This window comes from Fundulus heteroclitus, chromosome 14 (genome assembly GCF_011125445.2).
Source record: "Fundulus heteroclitus isolate FHET01 chromosome 14, MU-UCD_Fhet_4.1, whole genome shotgun sequence".
In the NCBI taxonomy this organism is placed as follows: Eukaryota; Metazoa; Chordata; class Actinopteri; order Cyprinodontiformes; family Fundulidae; genus Fundulus; species Fundulus heteroclitus.
In genome coordinates this window covers 10,777,282-10,798,382 of record NC_046374.1, presented here as the reverse complement: position 1 = coordinate 10,798,382, position 21,101 = coordinate 10,777,282, and the positions used below count along the sequence as shown (strand labels likewise).

At 38.5% G+C, this 21,101-nt stretch overlaps 1 protein-coding gene across 2 annotated transcripts in view; it reads left to right on the top strand.

Moving 5' to 3' along the window:
* The window catches only part of htr2cl1 (5-hydroxytryptamine (serotonin) receptor 2C, G protein-coupled-like 1), a 141,225-nt gene that overhangs the window by 14,503 nt on the left and 105,621 nt on the right, over positions 1–21,101 (top strand). Inside the window, exon 2 of one of the 2 annotated variants that reach the window (XM_036146273.1) lies at positions 14,367–14,457. The gene's annotated coding sequence lies outside the window, so the exon portion shown is untranslated. Of the gene's footprint in view, positions 1–14,366; positions 14,462–21,101 lie in introns of both variants that reach the window. The other variant, XM_036146272.1, reaches the window with a different exon arrangement.

Here is a 21,101-nt window from a genome sequence, read left to right as displayed (position 1 = left end):
CAGCATGTATGTCAGGACCAAGTTATTTTGAATGTGGCAAACTGACCTTAGTGCACATGTGTGCCCCACGTTCTAATTACATTCAGGTCCTAATTAGGGTTCAAGCGTTACACATTTTTTTTCAATGTTTTGAATAGATAGGTTTGGAACCAGTGACAGTTTTGCTTCCCGACATTTGTTTCCCAATTGGATTCCATATCGATAAGTTGTCTGAATCTCCTGATTTGGGGCAGATTTATATTTATATGAAGGGTTACAGAAATGAAGTTACATATCATTTAAACATTCGGCCTTCCTTTCCAGTGCTCCAAAGACACTTCTGTTTTTTTCTTCACTTTTTTAGACTGTTGTTTTTGCATTGCTGAAGTCTGTTCCCTTTTTTGCTTTTAAGGCTTTATCAGAAGAGCGTTTCTTCTGCACTGCTGCTGTGCGCCTGCGACACTGAAGTGAATCTGTTACATGACAGTAGCAATGATTAAATTGCTGGTGTCAGAGGGATGCTCTTAAAACATGTAGGCATGTAGAAAATCATTCCCTGGTGGTTCCAATAGCATTCATATCCCTTATAATCAATGCCCATTGAGTCTTCAACGATGACTTCATTGCTGTAGCTCAAGGTCAAACAGACAGTTTGGACCTTGGGATTTGTTGAGTTTTTATTCAGGCCAGCAACACGACTAAGAGGGTTTTATTTCACTTACATTGATAAAGCTGGGCCGTTTTATTTTCTGTTTGATAGATTAACACCAATCTTTTAATTAAATAAAAGTGAGTGAAAATATCACTAAGCAAAATCACTTAAAATAGTCTTGGAAAGTTGTGAGTCTAGTAAAGGTTGAAATATTCAGAATTCTCAGTCAAGGGTATATCACCACGTTATGTGCGTTCAGTCTAAAGAACATGGCGGCTTCAGCCGATGAAACTAGCGTTAGCGTGGCTATCGAGCAAGTTTTATCGGAATTACAGAGTATTTCTTTGCTGAGCTAACGAGCCTTTACCTGCAGCAGCAAGAGTAGCTTGCCTTGTGGTTGTGTTTTCGTCGTCGCTTGTAACAGAGCGACGACGGTTTTGATTGGTTCATTTGGCCCGTCTATCACCAACATAGGCCAATCAGCTAACCAGTATTTTCGCCCCTTCCCAAAATTACTTCAACGGAAGGTTTCCAGATGGATATGCGGAGCAAATCTATCTGGCGGAGTCAGGTAACCGTCTTCCGGCAGTATTGCAGAACTTTCATAATGCTGGTTTCCTTAAATAATAAATCACTTGTAAATAATGCATCACAATAAAGTGGCAGCTTGGCGTGATCGAAGATTAATCATTATTAAATAAATACACCGATCTACAGCAACTTTAAGAGCCTCATATCAGAACATTTACTCATTGTGTAGTGGTGTAGTGACGTACTTCCTCTGTTATTAAAAAAAATAATAAAATAAAAATAAGGCTTTATTTACAAACAAATTGAGCAAAAACAAAGCGTAAAACTGCAAAATAATAACTAAGATGCCAGCATGACGTGATAGTCTTTCATAGAAACTTTGTATGCAACCAGACTGAGCTACTGACATATAAATTAAAAAAGTGAAATAACATGGACCTGTAAACTATTCGAATGTAGAAATTCTTTGTATGTATTGTTATAATGTATGTCATTATCTATGTTTTGAAAATGTATTTGGAATTTCATTTTATTTTTTCACCTTTCATATTGTGCATTTGATCAATACCTTCATTTAACCATTATGTTTTCACATGTGTTGATTTTATACTTTGTGATTAGGGTCGACGTGCTAAAGGCATGCTAAAGGCATGCTAAAAAAAACAGAGGTTAGTAAATGTATTCAGCTCTGAGTGTAAATTGCATTTATTGGCACAATATGCCAACCAGCTGATATTTGCATGAAACAAATCAAACACTGTTTAATTTCACCAAATTAAACATAGCATTCCACCTTTAATAAATAATGCAGTCTTAATCATATTTACCCCAATGACAACCATTTTTAGTACTTACGACAGCAGTCTTTAATTTTCTGTTTTAAATCGCATTATTAGTCACGCACCAGCTTCTTGTAGCTTTCCTGCGGCACTTTTCTGATGAGCAAAGATCTCCAGTTTATTAACGTTCTTGTGTTTGTGTACTGCGATCACGTTTTTCAGATCATGCAATTATGATAACCACTTTAATATTGACTTCATGTTTCATGAATTTTCTTCATTGATGAAACACATAAAGCATTGCATTTAAGCCCCAAGTTATTTATACTCCTCACAGATTTAGAAGTAAATTTGCTTTCATTGAATCAAGTGGTTGACTTCTGATTGGAAATGAGAAGATAATTTCCCAAAAGATAATAAAACATTGTTAAAGTAGTATCAATTCAGAGAAAACTTAATCCTTATTATCATTACAGTAGCTGAATCCCTCTTAAACAGTCTAGCAGGCTTGTTTGCCAGATTAAAAGTACTTTTGGAGAAATAAAGACATTTAATCTGGCATTACACATACTTTTCATTAAGCCCCCATTTCTACATGAAACGATTTTGCTTTTCTATTGGTCTGAGGCAATGTTTTAATTCTAAATGTTGTGTTTTTATTAGATGGAGTTTGAAAATATATATATAAAATCAACAGACATAAAAACATCATTAGTCTGAGTTAATCTATATAATGTGTTTCCATTAGTCAAGTGAGTTACTAAAATAAAAAGAACTTTTCAATAATATTCTAATTTATTGAATATGACTGTACTTAATGAGCAGCATTTTGCATTTTGATTATTCGTCTTTGGTGATGAGCTCTAAGTCTTTCAGGTTCCAAGCCCTCTTTGCCATCACCCTAATCTTCCCTCCATTCGCAGACTCTCTATCGGATTCCAATCAGGACTCTGGCTGGCCCATTCAAAAACAATATTTATACATCCAGTAAAAATAAATATGTTAAAATTAAATTTGAACTAATCCTAAATCTACATCTTTATGAATAATTTGGCCTGAACTGTACTAAATATTTATGTGTTAGAAATCCCATGTTTTATGTGTGCACAAGGGGTGGATTCTAGCGATGTAAACTTGAAAAACCTAATTTTGCTTCATCTGGTGAAGAATATTGTTGGGAGTTCGGTCATCTTCACAACCTCCTGTATCTATGTTTAAGAGTCTAATTTTGATGTATGAAAGGACGTTTGTTAAGTTACCTTGTTTTGGTTTGACAATAGTAACAACACATGGTAATATAAACCAGTACAACATCTTCATAACTATTAACCAGCAAGTTCTTACCTGTTTGCAATTATATAGAAAATTAATTATTTGTGTTTTTACTGTGAAGCAGATGCTAAATGTAGTAGAGTGTTAAATTTAGCATACATGGTAGTTGGTGTTAAAATTAGCAAAAGTACACATATTTGGGCATAATCCCCCTGCTAGATAATAAGAAGTATACCAATGTCCTTGGTATGTATGGAATATGCATCAGTGACCATTAGTGGCATACACACGTCACCTTGGTGGCATTTGTACCAGAAGTGGATCAAAGGTGAGTTTATACCAGTAGTAAAATAGTGGCTAAAGCCAACTTTAACCAACATATTAGAATTTCCTTTTGTTCTTTGTTCTTTTATACCCGATATGAACCTCACTATTCATCACTGAAATATATAAAACAAAAACAAAGAAAAACTAAAAGAATTGTCTTTGTGTGGAATAGAAATTGCATGTTTCACGTTCAGAAAAGAGCTGGATTCATTTAAACTAATTTACATGAGGATTTTTATCTAATCTAGCTAGTGCCCCAGATTTGAATAGTGAATGTGTAAAATCTATTTACATATTGCAGAAAATGTCCACCAGGCAGGTAGTCTGCTTTTTCTCATCCTGTATGAAAGCATTTAAAGGGGCTAACACAGATGCACTGAAACACTTTCACATCAGTGAGTGATTAGACTGAAGAAACAGCAAGATTGACAAATTAAATTAGATGGCCTCCACCCATGAATGCTCTGCATTATCAGGGTTGGAAGTGTAATAATTGCTTGCAACTGCACTGGCATGGTGATAAGGAAACCTTTAGGAAAAGAAAATGCAATTTAAGCATTTATTGTGATGGATTACCTCCTTGTGAGGTAGTTTTGCTAAGTCTTCGCATGTTGAGTTTTATTGTACATTAAATTGAGAGAATACTCTGCAGAAGCTTGGGAGATAAACTGTGAAAAAATATGTATAGTGATGCTGTCTTCAACAGGAACATCCATATTCTTCCCTAACTTAATGAAAGCTGTATACAGGTCTAACACATTCAGTAAATGTAAAATAAATGATCTCGATTACACTTGCTAAATTTACATGAAACACATGTTTTGCATGTATACTTCAAAATCAAATAGTTTATTTTTTCCCCAACAGCGCCTGAGGCTGCAGAACTGGTGTTTACTTTATTTCTCTTTTGAGACTTAACGTCAAACTCAATCCTGAATTGGTTTCCCGTGATTAATGTGGTTGAAAAATATCAATATTGTGGCATTTAAGAGATAGAAAACATATATTAATCAGATTTTGAATGGTCATGGCCACCTGATATAAAAAGTGAAGCGGCGTTTATTCTGATATACAGCTCTGGCTTATTTGTTCGCATCTAGCCCACTCAATAATATCAAAGGTGGTAAAACTCTTTTATGACCCAATTTAGGAACAAAAAGAGACACATCCATGAACAGAAATTTGGTTGTTTTTAATGATTAATAGCAAATATACAAATATGGCTAACTACAGAAAAGACCGATGACACTAAGACAGATGTGTAGCTTTTAAAACCAACTACGTGATCATTTTAAGAACAAACAACTTCCCCATGGGACAGTACAGAAGGAATTTTTTATTTGCCCAAATAACAATAATAATAATAATAAAAAATGTAATACACAGAAAAAATGACAAAGCAGGAAAAACATTTTTCTATGGGAGTATTATTCCTAATTTATGTAAGGATGCCCTCAAAATCTGGTTTACATGATAAGATAATAGGATACTTTACACGTTTGATTGATTGGCATATTTTGCATATCTGTCTAATTCACAAAGCTCTGGTAAAGGAAGATTTGATTCTAACATTGTGCTGGCAATTAGGAAACGTGTTTGCAACACAATTTGACCACATCTGAAGGTATTAAGGGTGTAAGTTACAGACTGGGCAAAGTCCACTGCTGGCTTTTAATAAAGAAGATAGGTATTTTATAAATTGTAGGTATGTCACAGACTGATTCTACATACTAGCACAGAGTGCTTCATATTGCAAATGATTGATGGCATCTATAAATTGTCAAACCAGTACTGCACATTCAGAGTGTAATAAATGTAACTCAAAAAGGGTTTAAACAAGATCTCATTCATTACGTATAGTGGTTCAGTCACACAGAGGACAGTCTGTCCTGGTTAAGAAACTCTGTGACAGAGAAGGAAGATCGGCCCCTCACCGCAGGTAGAGCAAGGTTTGTCCGAGAAGAACCCCGTCTTTTATTTTGGAAAGTGGCCTTTTTTTTAACCAAAAACATTAAAAAAATAATATTGTACACAGACGTACATACGTAATATATCAACTGTACAAACTAATATATCACAACTTTCCTTTTATGGAGTTAATTTCCTGCCAATTCACAAGAAGCTGTTCATGTAGTATGACGAAGGACCTCTGCACTTCATCCTATAAGATCTGGAGCTAAATGTCTTGAAAGTTTTTCTCTATCTCACTTTTAGATTGTTAGATTATTTACTTCAACGTCTACCTGATGTACTGGAGTACTAGTTGACCACTCTTGTTGCAGTGGATTGACATATATGTGTGTCTGCATGTCATTAGAGCTTTTTGCTTTGTAAAGCAGATGCTTAAACAAAGATGTTAGGTGCAAAAGAAAGGCAAAGACCAAAACCCCATGCACCAGGATGTTAGTGGATTAGGGTCAGGGTGCAAATGCTGAGACATTGCATAGTTTAGGGAAAACAGATTTTAGTATAATTGTTGTTGACATTTGCAATAAATAGTTTTTTAAACACTTTGGTTTAAGGAAAGAAAAACAAGCCAAGTTTAAAGCTTGTTACAACATCATCTAAATTGGTACATGAGTGCCAAATCTTTCCCAGATCTTGTTGAACTACATACAAGCTTCTATTTCCCAGTAAACAGCCTGCAGCATTAGCTGTTATTGCTTGAGCCAAGTGATTTGACTTGTTAAAGCTACATTTGAACCAGAGTAATCCTTCTTTTACTTCTTCTCACAATGTTTGTTGTTATCCTTTTGCATTTATGTGAGACGTTTAAGCTTTCAAATTAGTCTGTGAGCACTAAGTAGGGTAGATATGTCCCCAGACATAAAAAGGTCTGGAAGTTTATTTAAAAATGTAAAGCCATAAATCCTTTTCATTACACACGAATAAGAGTGTGACAGCAAATTATTTTACTTCTTCCATCCACTGCAGGGGCTTTGATTGTTGTTGTTCTTACAGCTCAAGGGATAGTTGTTGGCTGCCTTTGATGGTAGCTTCTCGTAGAAACAGACAAGGTCCAAGGAGGCTGCCCTGGAGGGACCTCCGCTTATGTTTTTGACTTCACTGTTGCTCTTCATAGTTGACAAAAATAGCAAAGAAAAGTAGAAAAGATGAGGTAATATTAACAAGAGAATGTTACAATCAGAGTTTACTCCAGTCTACAGTGTATAATACTGATATTATCCATGTTTTAACAACACACCAATTTGAATCTGTATTTAAGGATCTTTTGTTAATCTTGTCATTTTTTACAAAGCCCTGTTTAATTTGTTGCTCTCAGCAACTTTGGAAAGGTTTTGTCTGTTGTTCCATTTGGAAACATGGAAGTATACATCAGCAGCTCTGGAGATCTCTTCTGCAAGTTTGAAACTATGACCTAACTCAGGCATTCTTTGTACCTCAGATGCTAGGCCATTACAGAAACACTCAAAGGTGGCAGTCCGACTCCTGGGACAGATTAATGGTCTATAACCTTGTGGATATTGAAGAAAACGACAAGCATGCCCCTGATTATCCTCTTGACCTTATGCACCTCCCACTGGATGTTGGCATCTGGTCTCTGAGTGGATGACAGGGGCCCAGCTGCTGTTATAAATGGGTATTGGCTAGTTGAAGGTGGGATCAGTTTGACCTTAAACAGTGTGAGGTCAGTGATGAAATCTGAAATGTGGTCAAAATGGCACCTTCTTGAAGTGTTCCAGGGTGGCAATAGAAATCAATGCGGGACTTTACTGCAAAGATGTTGGGTACAATTTTGTTTAGAATTAATTTGGCTTCTTATAGACACTAATAATTGTGTACACAGCTTTGCAAAAGTATTCACACCCCCAAACTTGTGCACAATGCATTCAGAAGCTTCATTATGTTTTATTTGGTTTTTATGTGTACTGAAAGGTAATTTGAAGGTTTAAACAGGATACATAAGAAGCATTAGTATGTTTTAAAATTAATTTTAGTTACATTACTAAAATATTATATGACACCTTAAATCTTTCAAATCTAATTACCTGACTAAATGGAAATTTCTCTTTTTCAGGGGCCCTTAATTGCACACTAAATGAAAGAAATGACAGGAATATATTATGAAAATGCATTGCAATCTTAGCACTTCAGTTGCAAATTGAATGACTGTATTTCTTCTAGATCAATTAATAACCCATTTGTAATCATGCTTATATAATAATTAATGTAACGGGGAGTGGTGGCATTCTGGGAAGGCTGCAGGTACCTGGTTCAAACCCTGCAGACTGCCACTATAGGTCTCTGAGCAAGACCTTTAACCCCAGATTGCTCCCTGGGTGCTGTAAGCAGCCCTCTGTTCCCTAAGGGTTAAATGCAGAAGACAAATTTTACTGGAATGTATAATTGCAATTACAAACAAATATTTCTTGGAGAATGAACGTTTAGGTTTTCTTTAAGTGATAAATATGTATCCCTATCAAATGGTCTCACTTTCTGGAAAAATAAACTCATGGTTCATGGACATATTTTGGATTTATAATTAACGAAAAGTTTGAAAGAATTTATGAGAGAGATTCTAAGAGGAAGCCCGGAGGTGTGGTGCCAGAAAACAGCCTTATTATTGCGTATCTTAGGGAGTACCTCCATTTTGAGTCAGACACTATTTACCTTCTTTGTTTTTAAACCAGCTTGGGCTTGTGCCCATTTATCAGCAAAAGTCTCTCTCTACTGGAATGGATCCCCAAAAATTACTCACACAGGTGCTGTCTACCCAGGGAGTTTACTCTGGGCATGTTTCTCAGTCGGTGTATCTCAACTGGTCAGAGGTGCGTCATTGTGTCCATCTCCCTGTCTCCGTCCACCATCTCTTGCACCACTCCCTTCTTACTCTGTCACACATTTTACTGCTTCACTGATTCAGCTCCCAGAAGAATACACAAGTCCCAGTTAATGTGTCTACATTAGAAAGGTGTCTGAAAAAATAGATCACGCTATTATTTCAAAACCCTTTGTTTTCAAAGGGATAGACAGACGGAGAAGAACAGTCTGAAAACAAACGTCAAGGACTTGAATAAATTAAAACATTCTTAGCCCGGGAAAAGGCCATTGTTACATTCTGCTGTGAGTTTTAACCTTAGCATACAAAAGTACATTGCTTAAAGGTGCTATGATATCACTGTATAAACCATTTCATGTGGCTGATATTGCTGCATATGTTAATTCTCCAAAGAATTTCATATAAAAAAAATGTCAGCTTGTTGTTTTGTCAAAACAAATGTCCCTCCTCTGTAAAAACATTGGTTGTGGTAATGCTATGCAGCTCTCCCAAGTTGACTTCACTCTGATTGGCTACAACCATTTGTGGAAAACTGGTCAAACCCCACCATTTTTGAGCAAAACAATAAAGCTGACTGCCCCTGAGCAGGTCACTTGGTATTCAGTTTTGACATTAATGTGGCCTCATTAATGCACAACAGACCATATTATACCCCCAAAACCTATGAAAAATGACATTTGTTGCTATGGCCCCTTTAATAATAAGTTACTTTTGACATCTTTTTTTAAGAATGCTTTAAGCTTTACATCATAACAACTTCAAAAGCATTGCATTTGTATAATCCCAATAACAGTCAGTGGAATCAAAAGATGTTTTACTTCAGTCTCATGTAACATGAAAATATCTTTAACAGTCTTGGTCTTAATTGTGAAGTGGTTCTAATCTATCTATACACAGGAATGTTGAAGGGCAGTTTATCTGCATTTCCTAATGCAACATTTGTGACAAAGTAGTGCATTATTGTGAATTGAAATGAAAATTATTCCTGCCTTTTACATTTTTTAATGAGTAAAAATCTGAGTTACGATATGTGTTTGTTTTCAACTCCCTCCACAGTGAAGTCCCTAAATAAGCTCCAATGAGTCACACCAATTACTTTAAGAAGTCACATAGTCTGTAATTAGAACCCACCTGTCTCTAATTTGATCACAGCAAGAATACAGCTGTTGTTTCAAAGCCACAGTGGCTCAGTTAAGAACATTAGTGAACATAAAGACCAACAAACACACTAGATAGAATAGAATAATTATCTAATGTCCCAAAGTGGGGAATTTCTGGTGCATCAACAGTACAGTAAAAGGTTCACTAGAGAAGAAAAAAAGTTTAGTTCTGTTACAGCCCCTGGCCTCTTGAGACTGTGCAGGCTTCTATTAATTATGCAGATTCCGCTGTGGGAGAACACCTTCCTGATTGGCTGCCGAAGACCTGCGACCTCATTGGACCAGCAGAGGACTGCCATGTCAGTCAGACCGCTGATGAGGCCCACCTGCACCGTATAAAAGACTCTTGGACTAATTCCTTCAGGGGGAAGAGGGCTAGTAGGAAGCTGCTTGTGAAATTGTCTTTTCCCTCCGTTTCTGAGCCGAAAGTGTACAAAATGTATGTATAATTGTGGATATAAAACAGCAAAAGACTGTCTCCAAAATATAGAAAAACTGCAATTAACAGCATGGATATAAACAACTTATTGAGTTTGTTGTTGGGAGCAACAATTGTTTTAAGGTGCAAGAGTTCCTGGGAGGAAGTGTCTATGACGTTGTTCCTTTGTGCATTTAGGAAGCAGGAGACTTTCACTGAAGGAGCTCTCCGGCTCTGAAACAGATTCATGCATGGGATGGGAGACGCTGTCTGACAACAATGTTATTTTTGCCAGAGTCTTTCTGTCTCTCACCACCTGCACTGGGTTGTAGGGGCATCTTAGAACAGAGCTGCCCTTCCTGATGAGATTATCTAACATCCTCCTCTCAGCTGTAGATAAGCTGCTGCTCCAACAAACTACAACATACGATATGGCTGATACCACCACAGAGACAAAGAGGGTATTAAGGGGGTATTGAGGATTTTAGTTGTGGGGAAGTTTAAAGCAGGATTAGGTTATAAAGTGATATCCCAAACTTTGGCATCTCACAGAGCACCGTTCTTATGAAAAAGGAAGGAGTATGACACAGCTGCAAACCTACCAAGATGTGGCCACCTACTTATACTGGCAGGCCGGGCACAATTATTCAAAAAAGGACCTGAGAAGTCCATAGTAACTCCGGAGGAGCTGCAAAGAATGACATCAAGCCAATCTTGAAAGGAAGGCAAATACACGCTCGCCACAAGCCATGTTTCTCCAAACATGGAGAAAAAGGTGCTTTGGTTAGATGAAACCAAAATGTTACTTTTTAGTTTAATGTAAAACACTGTGACCAGTCCAACTATTGGTTGTGCACTCGACAATTTGGTCTTTATGGAAAAGCACCAAGAAGAAGCCATTGTTAAAAAGTTAAGGAGTTAAGTTAAATGTTTGCCACATGCCATGTATGGGGACACATCAAACCTAGGAGGTTGGAATATCACCACTAGATATCACCATGAACATGACATCCCTATTATTAAACATGGTGGCGGTAGCCTCATACTGCGGGGATCAGTTTCTATAGCACGGACACGCAAGTGGTCAGAATTAATGGGATGACTGAATGGAGCTAAATACAGAGCAATCCTTTTAGACAGCCTTTTAGTGGCTGCATAAGGCCACGCTTATTAAGACCACACTCCTAAACATACAGCCAGAGTTCCAATGGAAGGGCTTAAATCATAGCATTTTTATGTTTTACAGGAGCCCAGAGTCCAACTAACAATCTGTGTCAAGATTTGAAAATTGATGTTCCAAGGAACTTTCCATGTAATCTGATTGGACCTGAGCTATTTACCCCCCAAAAGATTGCAGCTGCAATTACAGCAAAAGAGGGTTCTATGAAATGTTGGGGGGTGGTACAAATGAATGCCAGACTTTTCAGGTTTTAATTTACAATAAAAGGTAAAACCATGTATATATTTCCTCCCATTTCACAAATCTAACTATATTGTCGATGTGTCACATAAAGCCTTGATACGATACGCTGACATTTGTGGTCTTAGCATGAAAAACTTATGACCAAGTTAAATATTTTCTCCAAATCTCTGTAAATTACCCTCTTTGTGGAATCATGTTGCAATGAGGCAGTGCTTCAGGATGTTTATGTCTTTTGTTTTAGTGGCCCAAGCTTTCAAGAACCAGATCTTGTAAAAACTCAAAAGTCAGTCTTACTAACAAAGACGCCGTGTGAAGCTTTGTTAGTCTGTTTGAGCAATGAGCAGTTGACAGCTAACAAAGGAGGACGATAAACTGAGAAATAAAGAGGCATGTATAAAACCAGCACTTTGATCAAACACAATAAAGGCTTCAACTCTAAACTGATGAACGTTGTCAGAACACGTAGGCTGTTTGTTGTGCAGAATAAAACAGACGTCTAAGTGCAAAAGAAGGGGTCGCATTTACATCTCTAAAAGATTCTATGAAATGCAGCCCTGACATTAAAACCTGGTGTTGACCAAGCTTGTCAAATCTCACACACACACACACACGCACACACACACACACACACGCACACACACACACACACACACACGTGGGAGCGCACTTGCACACATGCACGCACACACACATACACACACATTGCACAAAACACACTACTACAGTGATAAAAGTGCTTTCCTTTTTAGCTGGTGACCTAGAAGAAGAGTCTGCTGCCAAAGAAAGTTTGTGATCAGAAGAGACAAGCACACAATTCATCAGGATTCACAACAATCAATGCATGATTTTAATTTTCATACAAGATAATTAACAAAAAAAAAGTTATGACATTTTGATGCCCAGCCTATGTTTAAGTTGTCAAAATTGCAACATAGCGTGCTTGCTATAGTTGGTCACTGACAGAAAACAGCACGTCGCAGAGACTGTGGGAATTGTAATTAGTCCCAAACTGAGTCCATCTGTGGTGTAGCGGGCGAAGTAAGCATCTTTGATCAATGGGACACTGGCTTCGAATTCTGGTTGCATCGGGAAGTGTCATCCGGCATAAAAGCTCGGCCAAGTCTGCGTGAAAGTTGTAATGATTTGCTATGGTGACCCCTGAATAAGGGAACAGCCGAGAGGACTTTCATTGAAGTCGCAAACCAAAGTGATGGAAACAGAAAAAGGTGAAAATGTCAGCTGATCTGCAGCTGTGGCTATCTGGATCTGGATGTGTGCAACAAACTCTGCATAGTGGACCAAAACAAAACAAGAAATTTCACATCAGAACAGTACAAAAATGACACAATACATGTCATATTTTTCTTAATAGTTTGGTATATTGATGATTTATCGAGATAAATATCAATAATTATAATACATTAATTGCATATTATGTCCTGGACATTTTGTATCGCATATAATTTACACCTTCTTGGGTCAGTGGACTATGATTATTACAGACTATGACACCTGATTAAACCAAACTCACGTAACCACTTTTTTTTAACAGTGGACAGCATGCAGATGACTGAAACTGAATGGATAAATACATATTGGGTTTCTCTTAGGTTTGAGAAGAAATATTGTGGTTTCTGAGAGATGTTTCAGATTTTTTTATGAAGCCTTTGCAGTCACTTAAGCGGTGTGTAAGGTCTCAAACACATTTTTGTGTAAAAGTTGTTTTTTTTAAGTTGTACTCCATGAATGATTTATGTATGTGCATTTTATGTACCATTGTACTGTGATTTTTTTTATTCTTACTTGTTTCTAGCTATGCGTCTTAGGGATTATGTCTTCTGATTCAACTAAAATAACTCTGAGCCACCTCCACATATTAGATAATAGTAATGGCGTCACAACAACACATTTTCTCACAGTTCACGGTAAGCAGATTATAGAACATCACTTCAAATTACTGCATGTCAAAGCAGGTGAGAAATGAGCCGAAGGCAGAGTCAAATTGATTCACGGCCAGCACCAAACATCTTTTGGTAGTACCAAAAAAAGGTTGTTTACGATATGCCTAAAACTGCTAAGGCACCAAATGCCCGGCAACAAATTAGAAGATGATGCAAAGAAACAGAAACATAGACAAGTTGAGGAAATATATGTTCAAGATATAGTTTTGCCGTGAACAACTAATCATTCAGTTCTGTTGTCTGTGTTCATTGTAATGACTTGTGGAGATTTCTGCTTTTCTATAGATGAAAAAAATCATGCATTATTTGAAATGCATTATGATTATTTTTTCTGTATTTTCCACATTATTGTTTTATCTGCTTGCTTTACCCAAACTCTTTTCTTTTTGCTGTTCTGCATGTGATGATTAAAATTGGATTTCCCCTGATTGTTGTAAGCTGGGCTTGGGAGATGAACACAGCAAACAAGGGTCCTTTATTTTAACGTGACAGATGAGTTCATCAAAGCTGTTGACAGGAAGTCGAAAGGAAAACTGCTGCTTAGGAAAGACACTTAGAATCCTTTTAAATTCATCAATTCATGAAACAAGTTTCAGGAGAACTGGGTGCTCCAGTCTTTATCAGTGTTGTATGTTGTACATGATGCCTTGGGTTTACTTTTGCACAGAAGCAGAGAGGACAAGCAAGAAAATTCACTTTCATTGCATTATCTTAAGAGAACAAGTTTTTTGTCTCATTACCTCCTGATAATGGGGCTCAGCTTATGGTGATTGTTTTAATTTTCTCATTAACTAAGAGATTACAAGGGTTATTTTATTGAGACACTGTGTATTTAGTTACATGAACCTAGAAAAAAAAATGCTTGTTTTTGTCATTATAAGCAGAAATTATTTTAAAATCCCTATAAAACAATACAAGAGGCACTGAATTATCAGAGAGCAAAAAAAAGTTGTAATTACTTAATGTTGTTTTCTGAGGATAATTGCTACATTGTTCCCACTGTGATATAAAACACAAATGAAAAGTAATGCATTTATTCAATTATTCCCTTTCTTTATTTCAGACTAAATTGTCAGAAGTTTCTGTGTGTCGTCATACATGACTGAGAGAAGACACTGAGGTGCGTGGAACTGCACAAACAGAATATACCAAGGGTGGGTAAGTACCTCATTAGATATGAAGTGTTAAACACACATCTTCCTTCTTTGCAGACACCATTTATCTCAGTTTTTTTGATTAGTGTCATAATAATTTTTTAAATTAAATTTGATAATGCCATGTGGGGGTGGCCTGCGGCTTTATGGAGTCTTGTGGCAAACAAAAGATATTTTGCAAAACTAAGTTTCTGGAGATCACTTTTACTTTCTGTGCTAGAAACTGCAACAATAATGAAGTAATGTCGTTATGGGTTTTTCCGAATCCATCTTGCTTCCTTCTGATTCTGCTGCCATTAAACCTCAGAAGTAAGATGAAGAAGGTCATAACTGTAAGAAGATAAAAAAAGTGTCAAGGAAAAGTTTAAGTAAAATAGTCTTTAGGGAATACACTAGCACTTCTTTAGCCATAATTGCAATGAACAGTTTTTGAACTTTGATATAGATATTGTTAACAATTTTACCATCTTCTGGCAAAACATGGGCATTTAAGTATTTTTAATTGGTATCTATTCGGTGGGAGAACATATTTAATGAGTAACTTGAGTCTCACATCTAAGGCCAACACTCTGTGTTGAGGGTGCGGGTGGTGGACTGTAGGGTGATGAGTTCTTGGAGGTATGTAGGTGCATGTCCATGGATGCATTTATGGGTGAGCAGCAGAATTTTATTGTTGATCCAGGATGAGACAGGGAGCCAGTGCAGTGATTGAAGGATGAGGATGATGTGCTTGTGTTTACGGGATCTCATCAGGACCCTGGTAACACTGTTTTGAATGTATTGCAGCTTCTGGATGGTTTTGCCAGGTATCCAGATGAAGAGCCTGTTGCAGTAGTCCAGCTTTGAAGAAATAAAGGCATGGACCAGTTGTTGAGGGATAGAGTGGGATGGAGTTTTGAAATACTGTGGCGATGGTGGAATGTAGTTTTGCACAGACGTTTTATGTGGTCATTAAAGGTCAAGTGGGGGTCAAATCGAACTCCCCAGTTTGTTGCTGAGGTGGAGACGGGAAGGATCTGTCCATGGAAGGTAAGTTTGAAAATGTAAATGGTGAAAAGGGTGTGGGGGCAAGGACTGGCCCGTGGGGATCAGCACAGGTGACACCGATCAGCTTGGACTCACATCCTCCAGGCGGGACATGTACATTCCTGTCTGAAAGATGGTCCGTCACTTGATTGATGTTATAGAGACACTCAAAGAGGACGGTGTGGTCCACAGTTTCCAAAGCTCCTGTGAGATTCTGGAGGCTGAGGAGTTATAGTGACCCTGAGTCAGCAGTCATCAGAAGGTCGAATGTCACCCTGAGCAGAGCTGTCTCGGTGCTGTGGGCTGAACAAAAGCCTGACTGAAATTTTTCAAACTAGTTGTTATATGTGATGTAGTCCTGAAGCTGTATGGCAACTGTTTTCTCTTTCTCTAAGTATCTTGGATAGAAAGGGGAGGTTTGAAATAGGCCTGTAGTTTGCGAGGTAGTCCGGGTCCAGGGAGGGTTTCTTCAGGACGGGACAAATGATAGCAGCTTTGAAGGCAAGTGGAACCTGGGCGGCTTGAAGTTAAAGGTTTACAGCCTGAGTGATGATTGGGCTGAGGATGGAGATGTGTGACTTAAGCAGAGTAGATGGGAAGGGGTCTAAGTAGCAGGTGGCCGGCTTCATTCCTCTGATGATTTTCTCAATGTAACTCTGCTGGACCTCAGAGCAGCAAGGAAAATGGCAAGGATGGCAGACTCACCGCAAGGTTGGACGGAGCAGGAGGAGAGGGAGACGGGCAACATAAAGCAGATGTTGTTGACTTTAGATCTAAAGAAGTCAATTGCATCGCTCAACTGTAGCTTCAGTCAGTGAGGGTGTTTGTGGCTTCTGGAGGTGATTTATTGTGGAGAAGAGCTTCTTGGAATTTCCAGGGTTCTTATTAATAAGATTGGAGTAGAATGTCGACCAAGCGACCTTTAGGGCTTGGCTACAGAATTTTTGATGTTCACGGAAGGCCAGCTGGTGGACGGTGTGGCCAGTGTGTCTGAGTTGACATTCCAGTGCACGGCCAGTTGTTTTAATTAACTGTAGCTCCAGTGTGCACCAGGAGGAAGAGCATTCAAACGTGACTTCAACTGTCTTAGCAGGAGCATGAGAGTCGAGGACACTGCTCAGAAAAGTGTTGTAGTGCTCCACTAGCTCATCCACAGCTTCAGAGGCTGGGCAGGTGATATGCTGGAGGTCTGCGGCCAGGTCCATCCGTTTTAGACAGCGAGAGAGTTGAATACAGAATGTCTAGGAAAATGAAAAGCTGTCAAACTTTTATATAAACAAATACATTTTGGAGATATATATTTTGTGTGGGAATTAATGTGTTCTTTGAGGTCCCAAGCAGTGGATTGATGTCATGCCATCATGAATGATTGATGTCAGTCAACGATCAGTGGAAAGTCCATGTGGTGTACATCTAAGATGCCTTTTTGTATCGTACATGAACCTTCTATTTTGCACATTGCTGCTCTATCATTGTGAGATGTGGTTTAAATTCATTCGCCCTTGTTTGATCCAGCTCATACTTTGATATAGTACCATCACGTTTGGTTAGTTTAACTCACACACAGTTGGATCTGTGTAAGCAGACCACAAAACACACATATGCACATGCTGCTGGGCTCCTAATCAAATGCCATGGATGTACGAGTGAATGGAGACACGGAGTATGTTTTTTTATTTATTTTTGCTGGGTTTAAATAAAGACCATCTGCATTCAGTATTTGGTGGCACTATCCGCCCCTGAGCATGCAAGCAGACACACTAAATCAGCCAGACATAGAGTACAGTACAACGTAGTCACGTCATCCGTCACACACAGAATTCAATTTGTTAATTATGTCCCTCCAGCGGATGCCTGGTTTCCCCTCTCCTCATATCATGTTCACCTCTATGTCCTCTTCTCACCCTCTGAGGGTGTCTATTTAAAGAGACTGACGCTTGCGCACACACACACACAGCCCTCCCCTGCTTTTTTTTCGTAGATTGCCTTTTTTTTTACTCTTAAGCTGCCTTTCACTCAGAAAAATTTACAGCTTCCAGCCAACTGTGATGGCCGCACTGAAATTAGTTCTTGTTCCTCTACTTGAGTGAACTTTAGCTGTAATGTCTGGTGGGGTGTGCTGATAACTGTTGAGGTGAAGTTTATGGTGTTTTCTCCAGGCTTACTCAGTTTCTTTTTTTTGATGTGCTAATTTGACACATATCCAGGTGCACATTTTTAGGGCTTATATTTAGCGTGCCCATATTGACACAAATCCCTAGTAGACAAATACCTGTGGTCACACAGTGTGGTCTTCTGCACAAGTTTTTTTCTGTAGTTTAAACTATTTAGATGTTTATGTCGTGTCTAGTGACTGAAAATCACAATTTAAAATGAAGTTCAGAGATTCCTTTACAGATGAAAAAACACCTTATTTTAGAAAAGTAGTCATAAAACTAGCTACTGGTAAAAAAAAGAGAAAATGTCAGTCAATGTATTTGTCAATGTGTAACATGCCTTTGATGTGAATAGACAAAGTTCTCTTGGTTGGTAGCATCTAAGTTCATCTGGAAAAGAAGGTCTAAGCTATTATTGTGAGCCACAGGTAAAAAGTGTATGTTAAAAGCAGTTGTATCTGCAATGAGATTTCTATTTTGAAGTAATAAAAAAAATTGTTATTGCATTACCCTCTGTAGTCAACAGATTTGAATTCTAAAGATTTCTCATCTAACTTTGCCTGCAAGATGAAATCTTTGTATTTTTATGTTTACAAACACATGATAATCCATCTTGTACCGCTCTGACTTCAACCATTTGTGTCCAAACCAAAAATGGTCCGACCACGTTGCAGTATTGTGGTTTAAGCCAACACATACCGGTGCAGTAAAAGCAAGAACTTACAAGCCCACAGCCAACCCAACATGAACATGGCAGCATTTTGTGAGAATTCATAAGTTCATCTTTGATAATGGAACAGCAAGAAGTGCCTTGACTAGCTTACCTTTTTGGTGGTTTCTCATGGTGCTTACTGCATACGTTTTAATTGGATACCATTATTGGCTAAAACAACCCTTTTTTAGGTGGGCACAAGGTGTCACTTTGCCCAATCAGCTTGGAGAGTTCTGTTGAATGTCCCTCCTTTCCCCAAACGCACTTAATAGGAGCAGTCCCAGATTGATGATGTGCTGAATTTAGATTGCTATTCAACATCATTCTGGCTGGCCAAGTTACTTCTCATCTGAATGGCCAACAATGCTTGGTTACATAAGCATTGAAGAAGCTCCCACCACTTTTAAATCCTGTATCTGGCAGCATTTTTGGCACTAAGCAGAAAAAAAGTATTGATAGCACAGTGTTATAAAGAAAATTAAGGAAATGTGTTATCAGAACGTGGCAACTTGGAACTGTTACTTACTAATGACACCAAAGTAATTAACCCTTACATTGCTTCCAGTCGGTGGTAGAAAAAAGTGTCTCTGTTGCTTTTTTAAATTAGGTTGCACTGCCTTTCAAAAAGTGAAACCTCAAACAGCCTGAATTCTGGAGGCTGGGAGTGGGGGCATGGTGGTTAGAGAGCAGGGTGCTTGTGTCCTTAAGGGGCTGCAAGGTTCCTGGTTAAACTGCAGGCTGTCACTCTGGGTTTCTGAGCAAAACCCTTGGTCTCAGAAATCTCCCCCAGCACCGCGCAGTGGCGGCCCACTGCTCCCTAAGTATCATTGGGCTGAATGAGGACCAGTTTCAATGGAATGTATGTCACAATGACAATAAAGATGATGATTATCTTGTCTTGCCTCATGTGCTGGAGGTATATGTATGTATGTATGTCTGTATGTGTGCAAGTATGTATGTATAGATAGATGTGTGTGTGTGGTTGTGTTTTCAGTGTTGTCTTTTGATCAAGATTTTAGGATTTGTCTCCTTTAAGTGGGCAGTGGTTGGATTTTCTACTTCAGGGTCAAGGGCACACATTGTCTCCAGTTTATTCTATAGGAGAAAAAAAATACAAATTTAAAAGGAAAAATCCCCTCAGAATGTATTCCTCTGTTCAATTCTTTTCTTCTTTGCGTTCTTTGAAACAATGGAATTATGTCCCTGGGGATGAGGGAATGAAGTGTCACGGATGGAGGGATTGGGAGAGCAAGCCAGGTGCAGAGACACCATCCGGAGGCAAGCAGGCAGGCCGGCTGGAAGAAAAACAAAGCTCTTTAAGTCCGCTGAGGCGCAGAACATAAACTAATCCAAGGACAACTGAAACCAACTAAGCCAAAGAGGATGTTCAAAACAAGTATCAGGCCAAGGACAAAGAAACCAAGAGCTGCTGGATGCCGTATTGGTCAGAAGTGTTGAATAAACTTTGTACTTTCACATCTTTTTTTCGTTTTTTGTAGACAAACCAAATGTTTTCTTAATTGAGCAGAGTTATCAATGCAAATAACTTTATTCCCATGGAAATTTGAAGTTTTGACCTTTTGCTCCATCATCAAATGTGACTGAAATTTCCTTTTAGTAAAGTCAAATCACAAGGACAAAGCTTGGTAGCAGAAATATATATTCTAAAACAGGAACATATTTGCTTAGGATCATAATGTGCTACAATTATCTCTGAAGACAAATGTACAGCTATCGCACTACTTTTCATACACTGTTCAAGTTTTCCAGATAACCTTCATGTTGTTCAGCTGACATCTTCAGTTTCACACAAAAAGGTTACATGACTTCCAAGAATGTCCAGCAAGTGCCAGTATTATCGCTTGCTAACATTGCAAACTGGGTCAGAATCGATAGTAGGTGGCTGCTAGCGCATCCACACATAGACATAAAACTAGTGGACAATGGCTTTGTGACACAAAGCTCAATAAGATGACACTTCTGTTTCAGAAGAACATTAAGAGGATTTGTCATCCATTAGCACATCATGTAGCGCCTACTTGGACCATGCGGCTGAACATAAAAGTAGCAATAGGATGCCAACATGTTGTCCAAAATAATGAATTAACTCAGTCGGATCAATAAGTTTTATCACACATTCAAATAGGTGTACGACTAGCTGGGCCTCCTCTGTAGCCTCTAGGGGCCGAATTGCAGCACCTCCTCTACACTCTCTTGGAGTCCGATTGGTGGACTACTGCCTCATTTCAAGCCGCTACTGCCCCCTGTTGCCTCCAGACCTCCACCAAGGTCTCAGGAGCCTCTTCCTGTTACAGGTGAGTGTTTTGGTGGTGATCTAACTGTTCTTGTGTCTGCCAATGTAATGTTCTAACAGGCAGGAGACCCAAAATCTAAGGCAGACACAGTGTTGCTCCTAAATGGTTTACAGAAAGGACAAATCCTGGTGACTGTCGGTAATCCTCTGCAGGAGCAAGCTGGAGACCTGGCATTGTCATGGTTCAAATCCAATTTGAGGTCCAGAAAACAGAGGCTTAGTAGACGTCCGACAAGAATGTGGCAAGGCAGGGAACTCCACGAAACATGATCAGGGTCTTGACAAGATAATAGGGCATGGAGAGAGAGAGAAGGAAAAAAAAAAGGCTCAACTTGCTCTCAGAAAAAGCTTTCAATAAACTGCCGCTGTCTGAAATGTCTTCAGCAAGCTTATGAAGGGCAGAAAACAGGTGTGTAAGATGAGCTTGATTCTGGTA